The sequence below is a fragment of the Nematolebias whitei genome, chromosome 1, assembly GCF_014905685.2.
Source record: "Nematolebias whitei isolate Nwh7 chromosome 1, NemWhi1, whole genome shotgun sequence".
NCBI classification, from domain to species: Eukaryota; Metazoa; Chordata; class Actinopteri; order Cyprinodontiformes; family Rivulidae; genus Nematolebias; species Nematolebias whitei.
The window spans coordinates 70559891-70581425 of NC_056498.1; the positions used below are offsets into that span (position 1 = coordinate 70559891).

Consider the following 21535-nt stretch of genomic DNA (forward strand, 5'->3'; position numbering starts at 1 on the left):
AAAAAAAAAAAAAAAAAAGAAACTGTCCAGATGACCTGACTGAAAAATGTTGGAAAAATAGAAAATATTTCATGCATTTCCTATACCTGACTTTTTTTGTGTTTAAGGCTGCATGGAGCTAATGCTCATCTCTAAAGATCAATAAGTGAAAAGAGGGGTACATCTAGGACAGGTACATCACAGAACACAGACCGCAGAACATAATGGTTTAACTTATCTAGAAAAGTACCAGTATGCAACAACAATTAAAAGAACACGGACACAAAAGATTATATAAAGAAACATGTTTGCTCAAAAACCCTAAATAGTGGGCTACAGTGAACTGGTTGAAGCAGCTCTTCATTTTCCTACTTGGTAATTACCTGAGAACGGGCAGGGCCAACAGACGACTATTTAAAATATCAGCCTTTAAATCAGGTAGTTGATTACTGTAATAAGTTTACCGCTATGTATAGTATACAATATCTGCTGCTGTAATAATCAGTTCATAGAAATACAAATTTCAGCATGTGACATGACAAAATCTGCATATATAAACCAAATATGTATGGACTTTTCTTTCTGGTTGGACAAAACAAAAACACCCAAAGCGTGGATGTTTTGCTTATTATTTCAGTTGGCTTCTCTTTAACATAATATTGTGTAATCTAATCCCTAAACAAAGTTGCAAACAGACTCTGGCTATTTAACAAACATCTGTGTGAACACAGTGCCAGAGTTCTGGCTCTGTCCCCACAGTCTCCTTTTGCTTTGAATTTAAGACGATCATGTCTCTGTTCCCCACAACTGCTGTACCTCATGGTGGAGCTGAACATAAATTCTGTCATCTTTGAGCTTTTTCTGTCTTGTCAAAATTAAACTTGGTTTAAAAGCTACAGTTTGTGTGTGTGGTCAGCCAGAGGGTTTTATTGCTATTGTTACTCTCTATAGTCTATCGTTACCATATTTTTCACCCTATAAGTCGCGTTTTTTTTGCATAATTTGCATGCTCTGTGACGTATTTATGGATTTTTTCCCTCATATTTATAAAACAATTTTTGGCTGAGATATGACCATTTTCATTCATTCTGACTGAAAAATTTGAACACCACCATTTTTCAGCCGCTAGATGGCAGAGTAGTATAGCATGCCGTTGTGTCATATAATAGGTAAGAGCGGCTATTAATGACACAGTCGGCCTGCCACCTTCGTCCAGCTCGCTCGGAGCAACAGTCAAATCAGCTTCATTTTGCTGCACCACCCCGGTGCAATTCAGCTAATTTGACCATTGAAGTGCATTTATTAAGTAAAAGTTCAACTGAGACTAATCTGTACTATAAGGACAAGCAAACAATTGTTTTTAGGTGGTTATCTTGTTAAATTTGCACAGCGACTCGTCCCGTGCACGCGCTTACTTCTGCGTATCGGCTTTTGAAATGCAGCTGATTTGACCGTCAAAGTGCATTTATTAAGCAAACATTCGACTGAGACACACCTTTACTATAATTTCAATTAAACAAATTTTTGTTTTTAAGTGTTAATCTTGTTAAAATCCTCCCGTGCATGCTCCAGCAGCCGCCATTTGGCAGCCAATTGATTTTTGGTACAACACCGGCCCACATTTCCGGGTTGTCAGCGGTGACGCATAATAGATGCGACATATACGGCAAAGCAACATATACGGCAAAGCAACGTATACGGCAAAGCAACGTATACGGCAAAGCAACATATACGGCAAAGCAACATATACGGCAAAGCGACGTATTTATGTCCACTTTATTAGACACATTTGGATTGATGCGACTTATAGGGCGGAGCGACGTTTACGGCGGAAAATATGGCACTGTTTATTAGAATGATTCTACCTTATGAGACTTCCTGATAAATCCGACATATCTGCTGCTTAGCTGATGGTGTGTTTGTTTGCAGTTTATGGAAAGTTACTGAGGTCTGATCAAAAGCAGCAAAATCATGTTTTACCGCCAAGCGTGAACTCTGGTGAAGCACTTCTGATCAGACCAACCATAATGAGGAACACAGCTCGACAGGAGCCTGTTTTTATTCAACACACAACTTAATATCTGATCAATGGAACAGAAACATTTCGGTTTTATGTCTTTTATTAACTCCAAGGACCAATTTATTTTCTTCACTTGTGATATCTGCTGAACTCGTATTTATTTAGGGAGATTTGTGATCACTTCTAATTATAGTTAAGAGGCTTACCAAGTCCAATTTAATTTTGTTTATTTATAATAGAAAGCATACATTTGATTAACTGTAAACATTTTATTCATAAACTAATGATGAGGATATGTAGTGTCAAGTTAATTTGCCTGTGTGTTTCATTCATACACTTTTACCAGGAGTGCAATCTGCAGATCCTTTGGGTTTATTTTAGTATTTCTTTGAACAGTTTAATCTAATCAAGAATGTCTCTGCAGTTTGTGAAGTTCTGCAGCAGATAGCAGAAGGAGCTTAATCTCATCCTATGAACTTAAAATTTAAGACTTGTGCTTCTCAATTTTAGCTTGATGGCTTTGCAGTGGAACAAAAATATTTTTGGACTGAATTTTTTTCTCTTTATGTCTTTCTGAAGACGCACATATATTTATTGTCACACTGTGTCAATAAACCTACAGTTGGTCTGTTGATGTCTCCTTTTTGTCTTAATTATAAACTATGATGTTTCGGTTTCCTCAGCGGTTAACTCTTTATTACATGATTGTTACCGAGCCAACTGAAAACTAAAACAGCGTTGAGGCAACTGGTGGTAAAAAAGTAAATTCCTTTGTTGAAGTGATGAGTGAGAAGAAGGTGCGAGTCTGACAGCAAAGCTGTAAAACAAGTCCTCGTCATATAAGTGGAAGGAATGCAGCCTGAGACGGCACACAAACACAAAACACAAGCAGAGAGCGAGCGAGCGAGCAAAGAAACCCAGACGCTCTTCCTCCCAGCTGTGACGCTCAGCCTGAGTCTGTGTAAACACAACTAATGTCTTAATGTGCTGCTGTGGGTCTGCTTTGTGTCCGTCTGATTTCCAAACGAGTCTCCAGAGATGTGACGATGCCTCGATGTCAGAGAAAAGGTTCATCTTGGACAGAAAGCTGCAGGGCTACAGTCAAGCTGCCGTGAAAACAAAATTTAACAAAAATGTAACATAAAAAAATACTAAACGCAAGCATTTGGTTGAATTATTAAAATGCATAACAGCTGCTGAACACGTCTCCTAAAACTGTTCCAAAAATCCCAGTGGTACGTACACATATCACACCCTCCTAGTAATGTGCCTGGCATACTCCATCCGAAGGGCCAAAATCGGCTCTCACTGTCGTAGTTGCGTGACGAAAATTGTGTAATTTTATTCACAGAGAGCTTCGCCCATCCCTTCTCGACACAAGGCTTTGGCTGAACCTTTTCTCACAGGCGTATGTGTCAAGTATTGAGTGGTCAGAAGTTTGTGGGCGTGTTCGTCAATGTGAAAATGTGCTCGGACATTCAGCTATACGACTCTTCAAACACTAAATGAAACAGCCAAAATCTGCTGAATGGAGACCATGCAGACATCGTGTATGTCTGCTGAAAAGTGTGGCGCTTTCTTCATGATAGATCTGTGGCCAAATGGCAGATGCATGGACGAAGTGGAGACTCTGGCAGGAAGAAACCCACATGGTAATGTATACTGCAGCAGGAGGGGTTTCCCGGGAGCTCTGCGTCTGTATCTCGTACACTATGAAAGGTGTGTGCAAAAACGAGCATCCCGCAACCACACGTCGAATGTTCTGCTTCGAATGGAGTATGCCGGGACCACGAACCCTTAAAAGAAGATGTTCTCTAGAGGTGTGGCCTTCTATCAGGGTAAAATATTTTGAGTGGGGGCTAAGGTATTGCTTTGTAACAAGCACCAGAGACTCACTGAGAGCAAGAACACCAGATTATTCCCCCCTTAGTGTTGATGTTTTTATCCAAATAGGGTAATTTTGTTTCTAGGAAGCATCTAAAGCGTTACATTCTTTTGTAGCAGCATACCAAACACATTGTCCTAACAGCAGCCAGGAGGCCATGCAAAGCCTGAGTGAGATGGTTTGGCAGATGGAGAGCAGAACGCTGGCCGGAAGTAAAAATGAAGTTTTGATCACTGCTGTAAAAGCTGACAACTTCCCCAAGAACAGACAAAGAAAGGAAGCATGTGGAAGCTGGAAGAATTATGTCAAAGCATTCACAGAATAAAGACCATGCATTCCTTAAATGCATATAGATTCAATTCAATTAAACAAATATAGATACTTTTAATTTAGAGTTTTAGACTGTCAAACCTTAAAAGTAATGTTATGAACAATCTCATGGTAAATCAAAGTTGGCATGCTCAGAGTAGGTGTTCTAAATTAGTCTCAGATCACATCAAGTTTTAGCTCAAAATTTGTGATATTGACCAAGTTAAAGCCATTCTGTGTGGCCTACTGTCAAATAACTGGGGTGGGCATTTTTAATTGGATTATCTCCATAAGTTATTTAGTTTATGTACATTTAAAGATTATGATCAGAAAGTCTAATTGAAATTCATTTGATGGTTTGTGACGTATTTTTGCACAAAAAAAAAAAAAAAACCTCATCTGACTTCAAATATAGGGATGCACCGATCCACTTTTTTTTTTAACTTCCAATCCAATCCCAATACCTACATCTAGATATCGGCCATACCGATACTATTCTGCTATCATAATCATAATTGATTTTATGAGGCTGTAATAATCTCCTCTCAAGTAGTTTGTACAAATATATGTATGTATGTCCAAAAAGGCAACTTCAGGCAACTTTTATTAATGTTGGATAAGTTTCAAAGTTTGAATTAAATTCTGCTAACACAAAACATACAGTTTGTTTTATTCCTAGCTTTAAAGCGGATATTTAAGTGATTAAATGGTTTCAAACATCTGCTAAGTTCATGGCATAAACCAACACAGACATGTTCCCGTTTTTAGTATTTTACATCGCTTTATAATGTAGCTGTTTTGTTTCTTTTTTTAATACATATATAATTTTTTTATTTTTCAGTTCATAATCATTTTTTATGATTGTTCAATTCAGTTTATTTATATAGCGCCATGTCACAACAGTTTATATAGCGCCATGTCACAACAGAAGTCATTTCAGGGCACTGCACAGAAACATTAAAGTAAGTTAACAGAAACACTCGTATATAAAAATAATAATTTAAGACCATTTATCTGAGCAGACCGCTTTGAATTTAACTCCATCACAGAACTCTCATCTTGAGCTGATAAATATCTCCTAGAGGATAAAAGTAAACTATATCTTAGCTGTAAATATTCAATCAAGCTGTGAAACAGACAGTCTGATTTCAGTCAGCCTCGCTCAGTCTGCTCCTCCGAGACGGACAGACTGAGCGCAGCTGACTGAAATCAGACTGTCTGCTTCGGACTGAACGAGAGAAACACACCGCTGAAGCCACGGAGCTCGAACGGCCAACGTAAAACTAAAGTTACTGCGGTGCCTGGCTAAAAAATCCTCGTGCGTTTTAATGTGGTGCTTTTTCAAATGTTTATTAAGTTCGATGAATCGTAGGTCACGACCGAGCGTCCTCCTCTCAGTACAGCAGCTCTGCAGACATTGCACGTTGCTGTCTTGCAGTGTTTAGTGTAAAATATTTCCACACAGTGGACATGTTACGATGAAAAGTTGGTTAGCCGTTAGCAACAGTGCTCAGCCCTCAAAAGAGTATTTACTCACATTTTAGCTGGCTGCAAACGATGATATGGATTTCCTGAATGTGAGGCGGGTTTTATTACTCTGGGTTTCATGAAACATGCCTCCATTCAGAAAATCCATTCCATAGTTGGAAGCCAACCTGCAGAGCAGGTCATCAGACACAGACATGCATCATGGATCGGAAAGATTGACAGGTTGGATCGGAAAAATCAGATACGTAAATTATGCTGGTATCGGAGGCCGATACCGGATCGGCCCCATCCCTATTCAAATAGTCAAAGGCCAAATTTTAAAACAAAGATCTGGCACATTCTGTTAGCACTAAAGAGATGTATTGATCATTTGTCTCAGTACAACATCTGTACAACTGACTGAGTTATTGCCATTGTTGTTTTATGTGAATAGTAGTGGTGCAACGGTACACGTGGATGTATTGAACCATTTCAGTTATTTTTTCACTCATTTAATTTAATTAATGAGAAATTATGCACCGCGGAACTAAAGTTCCTAAGCATGTTTCAGCACGGCACTATTAACTTGCAGCACGCGTAGCATTAGCAGCCTAGCAGGCAACGAACAAGCCATCTCATTGTGGTCTCCTGTCTGGGAACATTATGTCTTTCTTGTTAAAAGACAAGTGAACAAATCCAAAGCTGTGTGTCGACAACGTTTCACGGAGATTGGCTCTGCAGCAGGCAACACGTTTAACTTGTTAACGCTCCTGAAATGACATCATCCGAATGTGAACGTAGCTTGGTGCAAAGACTGATAACAGCAGCATTTAAACAACCTTTATCAGGTAATTCAGATCGGTCCAAAGCAATAACACAAGCTGTAGTTTTTAAAGCTCTGGATCTACGTCCGTATTCTGTTGTTGATGCGCCGGCTTTAAATATATGATTAAAGTTCTTGAGCCCCGCTGCCTAAGACATCCCATCACGTCAACACTTCAGCCAAAAAGTTGTAGCAGCACTTTATGAAAAAGCTAAAACTGATATTGTCAACAAGCCCGACCCCAGATTTAAAACTGCCACATCGATGATGAGCGAGAGGATATTCAACCACCTCATATGATGACTGTGCAAGAGGTATTGTTATTGTATTATTGTGATCTAATTAACTTTAATTTAAAATCATTATCTTATTAACTCAATTTTTTTTAATCTCTGTGCTGTTTTCCAGTCTGAGGATGACAGCAGCTGAGTCTTCTTCATCCACCAGATCACCTCCAGCTAAGAAGTCTGTAATGGCTGAACTTGTTTACTTGGCATATTTTCAAAATAAACATTTTGTAAGTCTTTATTTTGGCCTTTTTTGTACCGAAAATTAACCAAACCAAGCCCTCCTTGAAAGTGAACCGAACCGAAATGTGATTTTAGCGTACCATTACACCCCTAGGGAATAGGTTGACAGTTGTAAATATACAATCAATATTTACTTTCTGAAAGTTTCATTAAATGTGTCCAGTGGTTCAAAAGATATTTTGCTAGTATACAAACACACATACATGAGCAAAATCAATGTGTACCTTTGCTTTTTGCTTGGTAATGGTGAACACCAAAAACTATATTGGAAAAAAAACGAGGATGTTTGGAGCAGTGCTGCATTCAAGGGAGTTTGGTTCTGTAGGAAAACAGGTTTGTGTGCTGCACAGCCAAGTATATAACAAGAGTACCAAATACAGCGCATTATTCGGCTTTGACAAACTATTATACAGCAATCTATAACAATGGCCAGGACTAGCAAAAACCTTGTTTTAACTTTGACATTAATGTGTGACCTCGACCTTGGAGCTGGGGTGATGAAACGTGTAAAAAGTGACACTGAGTGATGATGCATACGTGTATGAAGTTTCATTAATTTATCTTGAGCAAATCAGAAGTTATGGGTGGGACAAGACAAAGTTTACATATGTACAAACAGACGGGCACTATACCGTAATAGGTTTGTTTTCTACGGGCAAATAAAAACTACCCAGCACCAGAAAACCACTCTCACCTTCATTCAAGCAGACTCCTGGCCTCCAACCAACAGAAACGTGTCTTTGACAAAGAGCCACACACACAACTTTTCACACAAAGTGCAAGGTTTTCAAAGACCGTTTAAATCATCAGCTGTCAATTTTATTCATTCAGAATTTTAGGGACTCTAAAACTATACCATACCATACCATTTTATTTATAGAGCACTTAAAACAGCGACAAGGCCAACCAAAGTGCTGTACAGACAGAACAACAGGTAACACACAAAGCAATATTCAAACAGGACTGCAAACATTTTTCTTCCACTACTTGGAAAACAAGAACACAGGTGCCTCGCTCAGCTTTAACCTTCTCGTTCATGACATCAAGTTTCTGAGAAGAACAGGCAGGAAGGCAGTTTATCTTCCCAAATTGTTCTTCTACAAATTTATGTCCCAATATCGCCTGACACATTTTAATAAAACATGATGAAAATAACAATCAGTGTTTGCAAACACTCTGTAAGGCCAGCTAACACGTTAATGCAAGTAATACATACATACATGAACAAATAACTGTTCCTATCAGTAAGGAGAACTCTGAGAAAAGGAAATCAATTCCACTTCACGAATCAAAAGACAAAATGCCTCTTAAAACAAAATCGCAAGATTTTAGTTTAAATATGTAGGAAGTAGCACTTAGGCCTTGTTTGCTTGACTTTGTTTTGAAGTGAAAATGTAACATTTCTGTTGCGTTTCAGTTATTCATGACCATAATAGCAGTTGTTCCTTCTGTCACTGAACTTTTTACAATCAATGTCTCAAAGATGAAGATTTTGGAAATGTCCTGCTCTGTTTCAAGAAAAACTGCAACTTATTCAAAATCACACATGCAGGCTAACAAGAACGGCTGCAGTCAATAGGTTTTCTGCTCTTGCACGGGTAAATCAACAACAGTAACAATGGCAGACAGTGTGCTGCTCAGTCTTCCCAATTTATCAGAGCTTCTGACACCAACCAGATATGCGCTACACCCTCTCTTGGGTCAGCAGTCACATTTCACACATTTTACAAATACCGTTGGTCCAAACAAATGTATGTATATTTACCATTTTCAATGCAGCTGTTTTCTTCTTGCTCAAGACTGAAATGTCTGCACAGTGTCTTGTTAAAATACAAAAATCACAGCACCTGCCTGTGATTTTTTTTCCACAATCAACACTTGAAAATATCTAACATTTCCAGAGATCATTCATGTGTAAACTTGGCCATAGATTTAAAATCAAATCAACTTTAAATACATGAGATGAGCACACAATAATCCTATAGAATTACAAATCATCAAAATGTCACAGCAAGAGAAAAATAAAACTTTGACTTAGATTAGACGGTGCCACAATCTTTATTCCTCTCCGTTTTTAGGACCTCTGAGCCTGCAGGATTTCTCTGCAGCCACTGTGGTGGAGAGATCTGAATTATTCACTGGGATGGGCCGGGTGTATTTAAAGCAGAGATCAATACCATTAAAAGACAACTGGAGCCGCTGAAGACGGTGAACATGGACACTGTGTTGACCTTCAACTGATATTAGACCGAGAGAGGAACATCTGAAATTCAGTCCAGTGTTTCCCTTAACATTGTCCAACGAGGGCACACTGCCTACTAAAACACCCTCACCCCCAAAGTTGTTCATCAAAGAGAAACATTGCAGTGTGAGAGATTTCAATATTTTCTCACATGTAACAACTGTGACCTGACATGTTTCAGATCAAATACCCTGGAAATATACTGAATATAGATCATTAACAAAACGACATTTTGAAAATGCCAAGTAGTAATAAAGTATCCAAAATAAGCCATGTACATAAAAAGATGCACTGAGAAGCATGAATTTTGCTTTTGCATCGCAGTCCTCTGAATCATAACCAAATCAACTGAGATTCTTACTTGGAGTTACAGACTTGATGTTCATTGTTCGATTAAAAAGATGAAACAAAAACTTCACTGAAGACCCGTTAAGATGGATAAATCTGTCCATCAGCTGTGCCACAGATGAGCATTCAGAATGTGTAAAGCTGCAAAATTCAGTAGACGTTTACTTACTCCTTTTGTGTAAAAATGAGAATGGAGTCTGAAAATATGTTACCTATGGATGAGAAACAGATTTAAACTCGGTCTGGAAAATAATTCAATGTGTATTTTGTGTCAATGCTACTAATCTTGTCTCATGTCTAATTCTCGTTTAATCTCGTTTCAATGTCTGCAGAAAGTTTTACTGGGCTCAAATCAATAAAAACGTGTTTTTTCTGGTCATTTTAACAAATTAACTAATTTATAAAAGCCTTATTTTTATGCATCATCTATGCAAAAAAATAATAAAATCAGTTCCGGCCTTTCAAAACTGACAAGAAAACCAATTAGTTTAATGTTTTTTTTTGTATGTGGTTTTTTTTTCTGCTTCCGACGTTGTACAGCTGTTTAACCTATAAGAAACAAGAGCAGAACTGCACCACAGCTATGATCTGTGAGATGTACGTAAATGTTCAAGCCCAAGTTTGATGGTTTCACCTTTGCCACAGATCCAGAAGAATGATAAAAGTCGATGCAGGTTATAAAATGTCAAAGAAGGGATGGAGGGGGCAGCCAAAGAGGTGGATGAGGTGAAGAATCATCCCTCTGTGTGCTTTGCTACCATTTACTGCCTTTATTTATCTGCTGTGCAGCAGCAGAAGCTGGAAGAATGAGGGAGAGTGGGAGGAAGAGGAGGAGTAGGAGAGCTGGATTGCATGTTTTCCTCCTCGGCTCAGCCACTCTGTCTCCAGGTTGCTGAGCGAGGAAGGGGAGGAGGGAGGCAAGGCAGACAGAGGAGAGCACTGGAGATGTGAAATCTGAGCTCCTTCTCTACCCCTTCCCTCAGTCCCTCCTCCACCTCCACTACTGCCACCTCGCCAGAGACTCCCTGAGAAATCTGATCCCCGGTCTCCAGGCTGGAAACTCTCTGAGAGAAGGAGAAAAATAACAGAGCCAAGGATGAGGAGAGATCCCAAAGTTCAACCTCCAAGATTGGAAACACTCCCAGGAGACAGAAAACTGAAACGAAGCAGACCAAGTCGAGCAGAGGAGGAGGAGAAATGAACTGAAGGAGAAGCACAGAGGGACAAGAATCTAAACTTTATTAGCAGTAAATAAAAAACAGAACAGAAAATTTACATTTTTCTAAATAATACGATTCCCAAAGTCATAAGTAAACACATATGAAACAGTAGAGACATAGTAAAAAATAAAAAATAAAACAATGGGCCTATAAACATTTTCTAAACTCTCTCACTTCTTATAAAGCAACATTTTATCTTTATGTTTAAACAAAACTCTTAACAAATAATTATTTTAGTCCCCCACCACCACCACCCCACCCGGCAAGTGACCAAGGGGAAACACTGCATCCTGTAGCTGAAGACGTTTCGCTTCCCATCCAGGAGGCTTTATCAATTTATTAAATGTCAGAAGAATGTAGCTTACATTTTACCCAACAATGGTTGATTTCCAAGTTTCTGCTGTTGTTATTTATAAGGTCAGAAGCTGAAAAGTTTCTAAACCACTGACACAGTGACGCACACCAAGGTGATGCTCAGCTGGACTTTTTTTGGTTCAGCATATTTAGAGGTAATGGCTGAAGACACTCAGTGAACCTGAAGTCAACTGTTAAGATCGTCCCCAAACTCTAGCAGAGATGAGGTCTTTAATAACATGCACTAGCCCGTGCCTTAACATTGACTAAAAACTGTTTTGGTTGTTGAACCGTCTCAAGGGGAACCAACTAGATACAACAAACACCCATAAACATGGTTGAAGGCTGTGATTTAGGATGCGATAGCTTCATGCAGAGCTGGTTGTGAACAGCAGCACACACTGAGGTTCTAGCTCTTGCTCTGCACCAAAACCTCAAAGAACAAAGTAAAGATAAACTGATTCGTATTTCCTTCATGTTTTTTTCACAATTTATTACTCAAAGGTCTGACAGAAACTTGCACTGATGCTGTTGAAGTACCCACAAGCAAACTGGTTAACCAGTGGCCACTACAGTTTCCACAAAGGTTTTCTAAATGTTCTCCATTGCAATTTTTTCCCCCTAGAAGTTTCCATTTAAAGCCAGGATTGCAATGTGCTTCAACTGCACATCTTTTTGGGCCATCTCTAATTATTTAACTCTCCATCATTGTCCAGCTTATTTGGCGATAACCAGGCTTCTTATTTCACTGGAGGTTGATACCAAACTTTCTTCAAACAACGGATAGATCCTGAGTAGCACCACTGGTACTGGTAGTACTGTTTGAGAACCGCTAATGTGAAGTGACAAATGTCACTCATTTCATTCCGTGACTTGAAACAAACAAACTGAAGAGAAACTTCAGATTTTAAATCCAGGCATGAGTTTTATTGCAAAACATCAAAGTTCATGCTCAATCATCCAGGTACAAAATCCAATAATAGTCAGGTCATATGGAGAGTTTCGTTTTTGTGGAAAGACATTTCGCCATCTATCCGGAGGGCTTCATCAGTCGGAGGAGTCCCAAGTAAACCGTTTCCCTACTAAGCAGTACACTCCTTAAGTGGACCAACCAGTTTGCTGGAGTTTGCTCCAGCAAACTGGTTGACTTAAATGCTGAGAGGAGGATGGCTGCAGTCCGCTCTTCTTCCAGTCAAACATGGAGCAACTTTACGCTCTTAAATTGATTCCGTGCACGGTCAGGTGCTTCATCAAATTAGTCGCATTGCCGACACACGCAACTAGTTCACAACACGTATTATGGCAAGCCATTATATCCGTGGCCATTAATGGATATTAAGGCTTGCCATAACTACATGTGAACCCAGTCTGTGGGCGTAATGCCGCGTAACCAAGTATACATGTGTTTTTCCTGGTGGCTGCAAGTTGCAGCACTGGCATTGGCTGTAACGTTACATGTGGTTGCAAACCATGTGTAATAGGGGTGTAATGGTACACGTGGGTGTACCGAACCGTTTCGGTACGGCATGTTCGGTTTGGTCCACGTGCGTACCATTTCGGTTATTTTTTCATAAATAAAATTTTATTAACGAGAGATTATGTGTCGCGGAACTAAAGTTCCTACGCGTGTTTCAGCACGGCGCTATTATCTTGCAGCACGCGCAGCATTAGCATTAGCTTCTTGTTGCGGTCTCCTGTTGGGGAACATTGTGGCTTTCTTGTTAAAAGATAAGTGCAAATCCAAAGCGGTGTGTCGACATTGTTTCATGGAGATTGGATCTGCAGCAGCAACACGTCTGACTTGTTAACGCGCTTGAAACAACATCATCCGAACGTGAATGTCTCTTCAAGGAAGAAAAGCAGCTTGTTGCAAAGACCGATAACGGCAGCATTCAAACAACCTTTATCAGGTCATTCAGATCGGTCCAGAGCAATAACACAAGCTGTAGGAGTTTTTAAAGCTCTGGATCTACGTCCGAATGTTGTTGATGCGCCGACTTTAAAGTTATTGCGCCCTGCTACAACATCCCATCACGTCAACACTTCAGCCAAAAAGTTGTAGCAGCACTTTATGAAAAAGCTAAAATTGATATCATCAACCAGCCCTGGACCAGATTAAAGTCCTGCCTTGATGATGATGATGATGACTGAGAGCTTCAACCACCTCTTAACAGAAATGATGGCCGTTCAAGAAAAGGTATTGTTATTTTATTATTATTATCTAATTACCTTTTTTTTTTTTATTTAAAATTATAATCGTAACTCTTTTTTTAACCTCTGTTTTATTTCCAGTCTGGGACAGAGATAACAGCTGCGAGTCGTCTTCCTCTTCAGGGAAATCAGAAATCACCTCCAGCTAAGAAGTCTGTGATGAGAGAACTCTGAACTTTTCCAGGGACCTGTCCCACCTGTGGGAGCAGGTCCAAGAAGAGGTTGTGAGTAATGAGGCCAAATACATCCACACTGCAAAATTAGCAAAGTGCTACCTCTTTATTCCTGCTACTGTTGTTAGTGAGCGGTTTTCTCCACCGCTGGAGATGATGCCACTGCAACTAGATCTGTGCTTTTGGCAGAAAATGTGGACAAGTTGGTCTTTTTGGCCAAAAACTTAAAACTTGATTATTTAGATTGTGAACGGTCTGTTGCTGCTGATTGTTCTGGTTCTGACTGTTACTGTATTTATTAAGATTTTTATTATTGTTAGTATAGTTTATTTATTGTAAAGAGTGCCGTTTATTTAAAATATCATCCAAATGGGTTGCTTTTATTTATTTTTATACAAACGTATTGTTTACTTGGCATATTTTTAAAATAAACATTTTGTAAGTCTTTATTTGGGCCTTTTTTTGTACCAAAAATTAACTGAACCGAGCCCTCCTTGAAACTGAACCGAACAGAAATGTGATTTTAGCGTACCGTTACACCCTTAACGTGCAACGTTACAGTCTATCACCGAAACTCGGCACCAAAAGACAAGGCATATTTTGATACATATACCGACCGAAGCAGTTCGGTCGGTACCATAAAAGAACCAAAGTTCGGTACCAGCCCTGCTCGTGAACTATGAAAGGTGTGTGCCAAAGCGAACATTCTGCAACCACGCAACCGCATGTCAACTGCTCGGCTTCGGATGGAGAATGCTGGGCCCTTCAGTCGTCTAAGCAGCACCTTCATAAGTCCCTTCGTGTCTGTGATGCTGGTGAAACATTTTCACCAGTGATCAATGTTTAGTCTGCGTTCACCAACATTTTTTGCCAGTAATGATGTATAATATGCAACATCAACCATGTGGTGATGTTGGGAAATGACTCCAGCCTCCTACACTGAGCCGCGAGCCTCCTACACTAAAAGTTATTGAGAAGGCTGAGATAATAGATTTTAATTTTTACCACCTCCCACATGTGCCTCCTCTCCTCTTGTTGTTCTTACTCATAGCTAGTTTTTCCCAGTCATAGTTAGAACTAAAACACTTTAAACCAATAATCTTAACATATCCACTCGAGCATCTCCTGAAAGAGTCTGACACTCAGTAGCTTGGAAATTCCAAGCGATCCACAAGATGACTGACTGAGAGCATACTTATTAAATTACATATGTATTCATTTATTGAGATTTTTGCCTTCTTTATTGTAAAAGATGCAAACAACATTTTTTTTTTTTTTTGGCCAGACAACCAGATTCTGTAAAGTGGTGATCCGTTGGACAACCTGAAAATTTTCCTTACGTCTCTGGTTTGTGACAAAGTGAAACACAAAAAGCTGCAAATCTGATAATAAAGCAAAAGTTGTTTTGGATTATACGATAAAAAATAAAAAATAAACTGTCTCAAAGTTTTTCCAAAGTCAGAAATCAGAAATAGCTCAGCCTTCATCAAACAAAACTACTTAAGCACTGGCTTGCTTAATAAACCGGTTACAACTTACAGATAGATTTCATGCAATACAATTATAATAAAAGACTCATCCATCCATTATTTTCTGCTTGTTCTGGAGTCAGGTCGCAGGGACAGCAGAATGAGCAGGGAGGCCCAGACATCTCTTCTCCCAACCACATCTTCCAGCTCTTCTGGGAGGAGCCCAAGGAGTTCCCAGGCCAGCTGAGAGACATATGGCACTTTGCCACTGTTTCAACTCTCATCAGTTCAGCAGTACACCGCACAAGGGCCTGCTGCGCACTGGCAGTACCCACACCCCCTCAGCCCAGTTTATGGGATCAGCTTGTTCATGGTTTCAGTAGAACTCCTCCAAGGCAACGATTCTGACCAAAGCAGACAGCAGCCATTGATTGGCCTGCAGAGCGACGTCACTGGATGACATGCCCAGCAAAACTGCCAAACTACATCTGAGCTTCAACTTTCTCCTCGTGTTGACATCCTACAAGAAATTAGCATATTTACAGAGATAGAGATGATGGTGCAGCATGGCTACACCCAGAATTATAAGTAGTACTGGGATAACTTAAAGAAATTGAAGTCCCACTATAGGACAATTTAGGACCACAACGGGCGGAGTGGCTCAAACACAATGACCCGTTACAATCCCACCCACGGGGAGGGGGGGGGGGTAACAGTGGCAAATCACCTACACAAGAACTGATAAGACGAGAGCTGAGTGAAGTCACACTTATCAATGACAAAAAACTGGTTTTAATACAAACATGGTTAGTTGGTTTAACAGCTACTTAACTAAACACATTCAGTTTGTTCGATTTGGCTCCGTTCTGTCAGATGCGGTCACACTGAACAAAGGGGTCCCACAAGGGTCTATTTTAGGGCCCTTGCTCTTTTTACTCTATATAAATCAAATCTGTGATCAGCTTAAATTCTCCTCTTCCCTGGAGTAGGGTTGACCCTTAAAATGTGAGACAGCTGAGGAAGTTAACCAGTAAACAGAAATACCTGCTCCTGTTGTAGAAATCTTACAGAAACTGACAATCACTCATCTGCAGTGACTGATTTAAAATGTTGAACAAGAAAATGTGAAGTTAAAGGAAACATCCTTTGTCCTAAGGCCAGTTTAAGTATCATTAATATTTTTCTTTCTTTATGAATCAATTGTAACAATTTTCACATTTTTCAACAACCAAAATGGATTTTGTTTTTTAATGTTATGGCTAGGTATTAAAAAAAAAAAAAAAAAAGCTCTCCCCACTACCCAGTTATGTTGCTCTTATTTTGAAATGTAACCGGAAGTTCTGTGTTAAGAGAGGCGGAAAGAGAAGTTATGGAGACGCCGCTAATGTCGAACCAGTTAACACCATAGACATAATATGCCTGTGGTTAACACAATCTGCCAATAACGCCTTTTTTTAGACATAATGTGTCTGTGGTGGTTAACACAAAGGGCTTTTTATCGTTCAGCCTTTTTTTCTATCGTCCAATCAGATGTGGCCATTTTTATATTGTCCAATCTGATGTGGCCCGCCAGACACGCCCATTTTCCTATAGTCCAATCAGATATGGTCTCTTAGATAGCCTTCTGAATTTGTCTGCAGAGATACCTACTTGCTTCCCTGGGGTCTCTTTCCAGTCGGGCATGCCTGGAGCACCTCCCTAGGGAGGCGCCCAGTGGGCATTCTTACATGATTTCTGAATCACCTCAACTGGCTCCTCTCAATGTGGAGGAGAAGTGGCAATACCTGTCCAGGTGTCCCTGTGATGGACTGGAGACCTGGCCAGGTGTCCCTGTGATGGACTGGAGACCTGTCCAGGTGTCCCTGTGATGGACTGGAGACCTGTCCAGGTGTCCCTGTGATGGACTGGAGACCTGTCCAGGTGTCCCTGTGATGGACTGGTGACCTGTCCAGGTGTCCCTGTGACGGACTGGAGATGTGTCCCCCGGCTCTCACACAGTGACCCGAAAAGGAAGAAGCGGGTAAAGATGATGATGGACTGTATATAATGAAGTAAAGTGTAGCAAATTGAATTAACTACCCCCAAAAGTAATACAACATTTACCAAAGTGTCTACATGGAAACAGCGTTTTCTCTTAACTTCGTTTTAAAAGATATTCACAGCAAAACAGGACAACTCCGATGTGTGGGAGCATCCAGGTGACGGAGGAAAGATGAATGTTTGCAATAAAAACACCCAACAGATCTGGAAACATCCACACAACAAGTCGCGGTCACCGGCAAGCTCAACTTCACCCAACACAAAACTTAAACTTGGTAAAAATCCAAACTCCGTCCGTTCCCAGTCCAGTTAGCCGATGCTAACCGAGGAATGCGGCTAACAAGCGGTAAACAAACTCCAAAGTTTGTTGTAAATATGATTCACATGAACGAACACGGAACACATTATGTTTATCTAATCTCACTTAGTGGGCTTTTAAATGTTTACTTTGTGTTTCACGTAAAAACACCAAAAACTCGAGCTACGGTCGAACTGGGGCAAACTTTTTCCCACTCAGGATGCGTCTATGTCCTGGCGCCAACGCAACACAATCTCTTCGAAGGACTATGTATATCATTTCTATCTGCAATCAAAATATTTAAAAAAAACTTGGTTTTAAATTTAACACATACTGTTTTGAATAAAACCAAGTGGTTATTTTGTGAATAAATACGACTGTTTTAAACCCGACATATTTTTGCCAGGTGTGCTTCAGCAGATAGACGGCGCTGGAAAGTCGGGTTTAGACCCGCAGGCTGAGTGAAGTTCTGATTCGGGTAAATGTGCCTCACCTGTCTCCTTGGTTCTTTGATTTACACTCCAGGTGTTCCTCCTCTTCTAGGATGCAATTAAGTTGATCAAAACCAAACCTGGAAGCAGCTCAGAGCGAAAGAAAGTCGCATTTCCAGCGGTTTGTAGGAGATATTTCCAGGAGCGTTTTCCTCCAGCTCCGCGAACACTCGCTCTATTTTTTTTCCCACTCTTACCATGGAAGCTAATTTTACAAAGATCGTCTATTACGAGGACAACAAGTCACTCCGAGGCAAAAACGCAATGTCTCGACTTGTTGACTGTATTTTCATAAAACTGGGGTTAAGACACATGACTTTTGGTTTAATTACTGCTGTAGTGTTGGAATATGTGAAGCTACTGTGAAAAAAGTCTTAATGCGTAAATCATTTGATTTGACCGTAGTTTCATTCCAATAAGCCATATTTTTTCATTCACAAATAATTATTTAGTGATGATCAAGATAAGTTCAGGAATAATACAACAGTTTGGAAGTTTGGAAAATATAAAAAATGAGCGCTGGATTAGGACATTTGCACAGTAACATGTCTATTTGGTGAAAGTTAGACATGCGCATCTCTATTTTAAAATGGTTCATTCATAATTTTATTGTTTATATGAATGTATAAACAAATAAACTGTTACTTAATTTATTTTCTGTGACAATGAATAAAAATTTAAATGTTGCTATAAAACAAGCCAGTTTCACATATTTCTTGAAGAACTGTAATCCTAAAATTGTTTTTCTTTAAAAAAAAAAACAAAAAAAACATTAGAAATAACAAAATGTTAAAGTCACTTTCGGAATTTGATTTCAAATTATTGCAGTGGTTATAAATAAAGATGATAATGCTTCTCATGCAGCCAGTTTGGTTTGTTGAAAAAGTTGTCAGAGTGAGATCTCTTTGTATTTTGAGCTCTCTGCTGCTCAGAAACCTTTTTGCTTTGAAATCAAAACCTACCGTCTCCTTGTTTCCCTCTGGTGGCGATACATGGAATAACACTCCAAACCGACCATCACTACATATAATTACAGATAATGACCAAACAGGAATCATGAGTTTGAGTTTTGACTGCTGCTTACAGCTCATGTTGCAACACTTTTGTCAGAGTTACAGAAAACTGATGACAAATTTGACAAAACTCTAGACTTAAACAGAAAGAGGAACAATATAAAGGTCAAACGGTTAAACAGTCATAGAAAAACTCCCTTTTATTGGAAAATGTGAATCCTCTCTGTTAATAAAATTGTTGTTATATACCTGGATGACTGAGAAAACAAACTTTGTGTTTTTGAAACCATTAGTGAAAAGGCCAGACTTCAGGGGTATCTGAGGCAGGCTTAAAACACAAGAGTCAGGGTGGCTTCTGGGTAATACCAGATGGCTAGGCCTCAGACTGACGAAGCCTCTTGGATGAGGGGCGAAACGTTTCTTTTTAACAAAAAAAAAACGAAGTCCAGATGACATGATTCAACCTTTTTTGTTGTTATATACCTGGATGACTGAGAAAACAAACTTTGTGTCTCTCTGTCAATACTTGATGCAGAAACAGTGCTACAACGGAGTTGTTTCTTTGTTTAGATGGGGTCAATTTTAAATTCTATTAGAAGTAGAATGAAACAAGGAACAGGCCTCTAAATAATTATATTCTATCCCAAAAAAATAAGAAGATTTGGCTAATAATAATAAAGGCCAGTTATTCAAGTATCCTGCTACATGTCTTCAACTCAAATTGTAAAAGGCAAACAAACAGACAAGAAACATTTACAGTAGAAGATTTCAAGTGATTGAGGTGCTCATTTTATTTAACCTGCAGTACAAATCATTCTGCACATGTTCAAAACCTGTGAAACCAACGAAACAACGCAGCATTTTGACCTCCTGCCTATCTGTTCTGCTGCACTTCAGACAGTGAACACTATTTACTAACCCCACAATAAAGTGACACAAACTAACACAGACGTGCTGCCACAAACACTGCTGCATGCACACATACACACTCCAGAAAAAAAAAAAAACTGTATAAAAGAATTTTTTTTTAAAAACCAGACTGTAGAGTTGTTTATGAAAAGGCACGATGCGCTAACGGAAGGTCTCGACATTTTCTAACTCGTCACAGAAACTTTGTGACTTGGTTAAACTAACAACACAAACCGTTCTAAACCCAAAAAAAAACTGTCACACATTCTAACTGAGGTTCTGTTAACACTGGAGAACTTCAGTGTGAGATCTGCCCACTGGAGCTTCTTTAATGACCACAAGATCATTCAAAATAAGCTCAAACCACTGAAGTGATTTGGAAACAACCCAAAACATTCAGTGGTCAGAAACTTTAGCAAAAATCTGAAACGAGCTGCTCGGACCTGTTCTAAGAAAAGTGAAGTATCTTGTTGATATTTACTGAATTTTATCATTTGTCATGTATTCAGTACAAACTGGGCCATTAATTTGGGACTAACAGACACATCTGCAATGTATTAGTGGACTTTTGTCCAAACATTTATAGATTATAAGCCAGGGCACAATGAGCTTCAAGTTAGTAAACGTTTAATTCAATCTTTCCTGTTATGCAGATGATGTGATTCTATTGTTGTAAGGACAGAATGATCATCTGCTCTGAATTTAGTCTGAGGCTGTGAATACAAGTCAGAAGAAGGTGGACTGCAAAATCTACATGGCTTCAAGTGGAAGCGTCACATGGGCGTGGCGTGGCTCACCTTCATGACCTGCAGCAGACCCTCATGGGGAAATTAGTTCTGAAGTTCTGCCGTGTGAACCGAGCTGCTAAACATTCAAGCTGTAGTCATCCACGTTGACAGAAAAGTTACAAAAAACAATACAGGAGATTAAAACTAACAGTCAGATTTGTGAATCTTCAATAAATCAGCTTTTCAACAAACAATACACAAGTCAATAAATATAAAACTAAAGGTTGGTTGTATATTGTGACTGTAGGTGAAATCTGGGTGTTTTTTTTTTATTTATTTATTGAACAACTTATCATCATCATTATTGTGGATGTTCTGCAGGAGCTTCACCTGAGCAGGTTCACCTGGAGAAATGACTCTACGTGCAGAGAGAAGCAACAACATGCACAGCATAAGAAATATTACAAGTTTTACAGTTCAGCTTGACACTGAGGCAAAACAAAGTCATGTTTTAAAAAATAAAAAAAAGTTCTTTAGGAGATCTGAGCAGGAGATACTGTTCAGATCAAGCAGCTGATTCGTCTCTCCTCTTGTTAACGAGTCAGACACAGCTCAGGTAACACATCCTGACTCGGATAGAGACAAACCAAACATGTTAATGTATCTTTGAAGTAGAGATGCACGATATTGGATCGGACATGCTGATAGGTTAAAACTTATTTGGCCGATAACTGACACCAATACGAATACTTTTTTCCTTAGATCTACTAACAGAGGCTACATAGGTTTCTCTGCTGTGGAATTAAAATACTACATTATTCTGCATGGTCTTTTCAATTTGGCCTGCTACCAAATGCAGATGGCAAAAAGGGTCTGAAAATGATGTAACACTTCAACTTGGATTATGTTTAATGTCAAATTTATTCATGACATTTACTCTCTCTAACACAATGACAACACTTGAACAATGCAAATGTGTAAATTTTCACAAATCTAAACTCAACGGCGCACGTGACGTCATAACAT

At 39.3% G+C, this 21535-nt stretch overlaps 1 long non-coding RNA gene across 1 annotated transcript in view; it reads right to left on the bottom strand.

The window, feature by feature from the left end:
• The window catches only part of LOC119419851, a 42212-nt gene extending 24170 nt beyond the window's left edge, over window positions 1-18042 (bottom strand). The window contains exon 1 of the long non-coding RNA XR_005187277.1: window positions 17862-18042. This is a non-coding gene — a long non-coding RNA (uncharacterized LOC119419851). The remainder of the gene's footprint in view (window positions 1-17861) is intronic.
• Between the last annotated feature and the right edge of the window lie 3493 nt (window positions 18043-21535).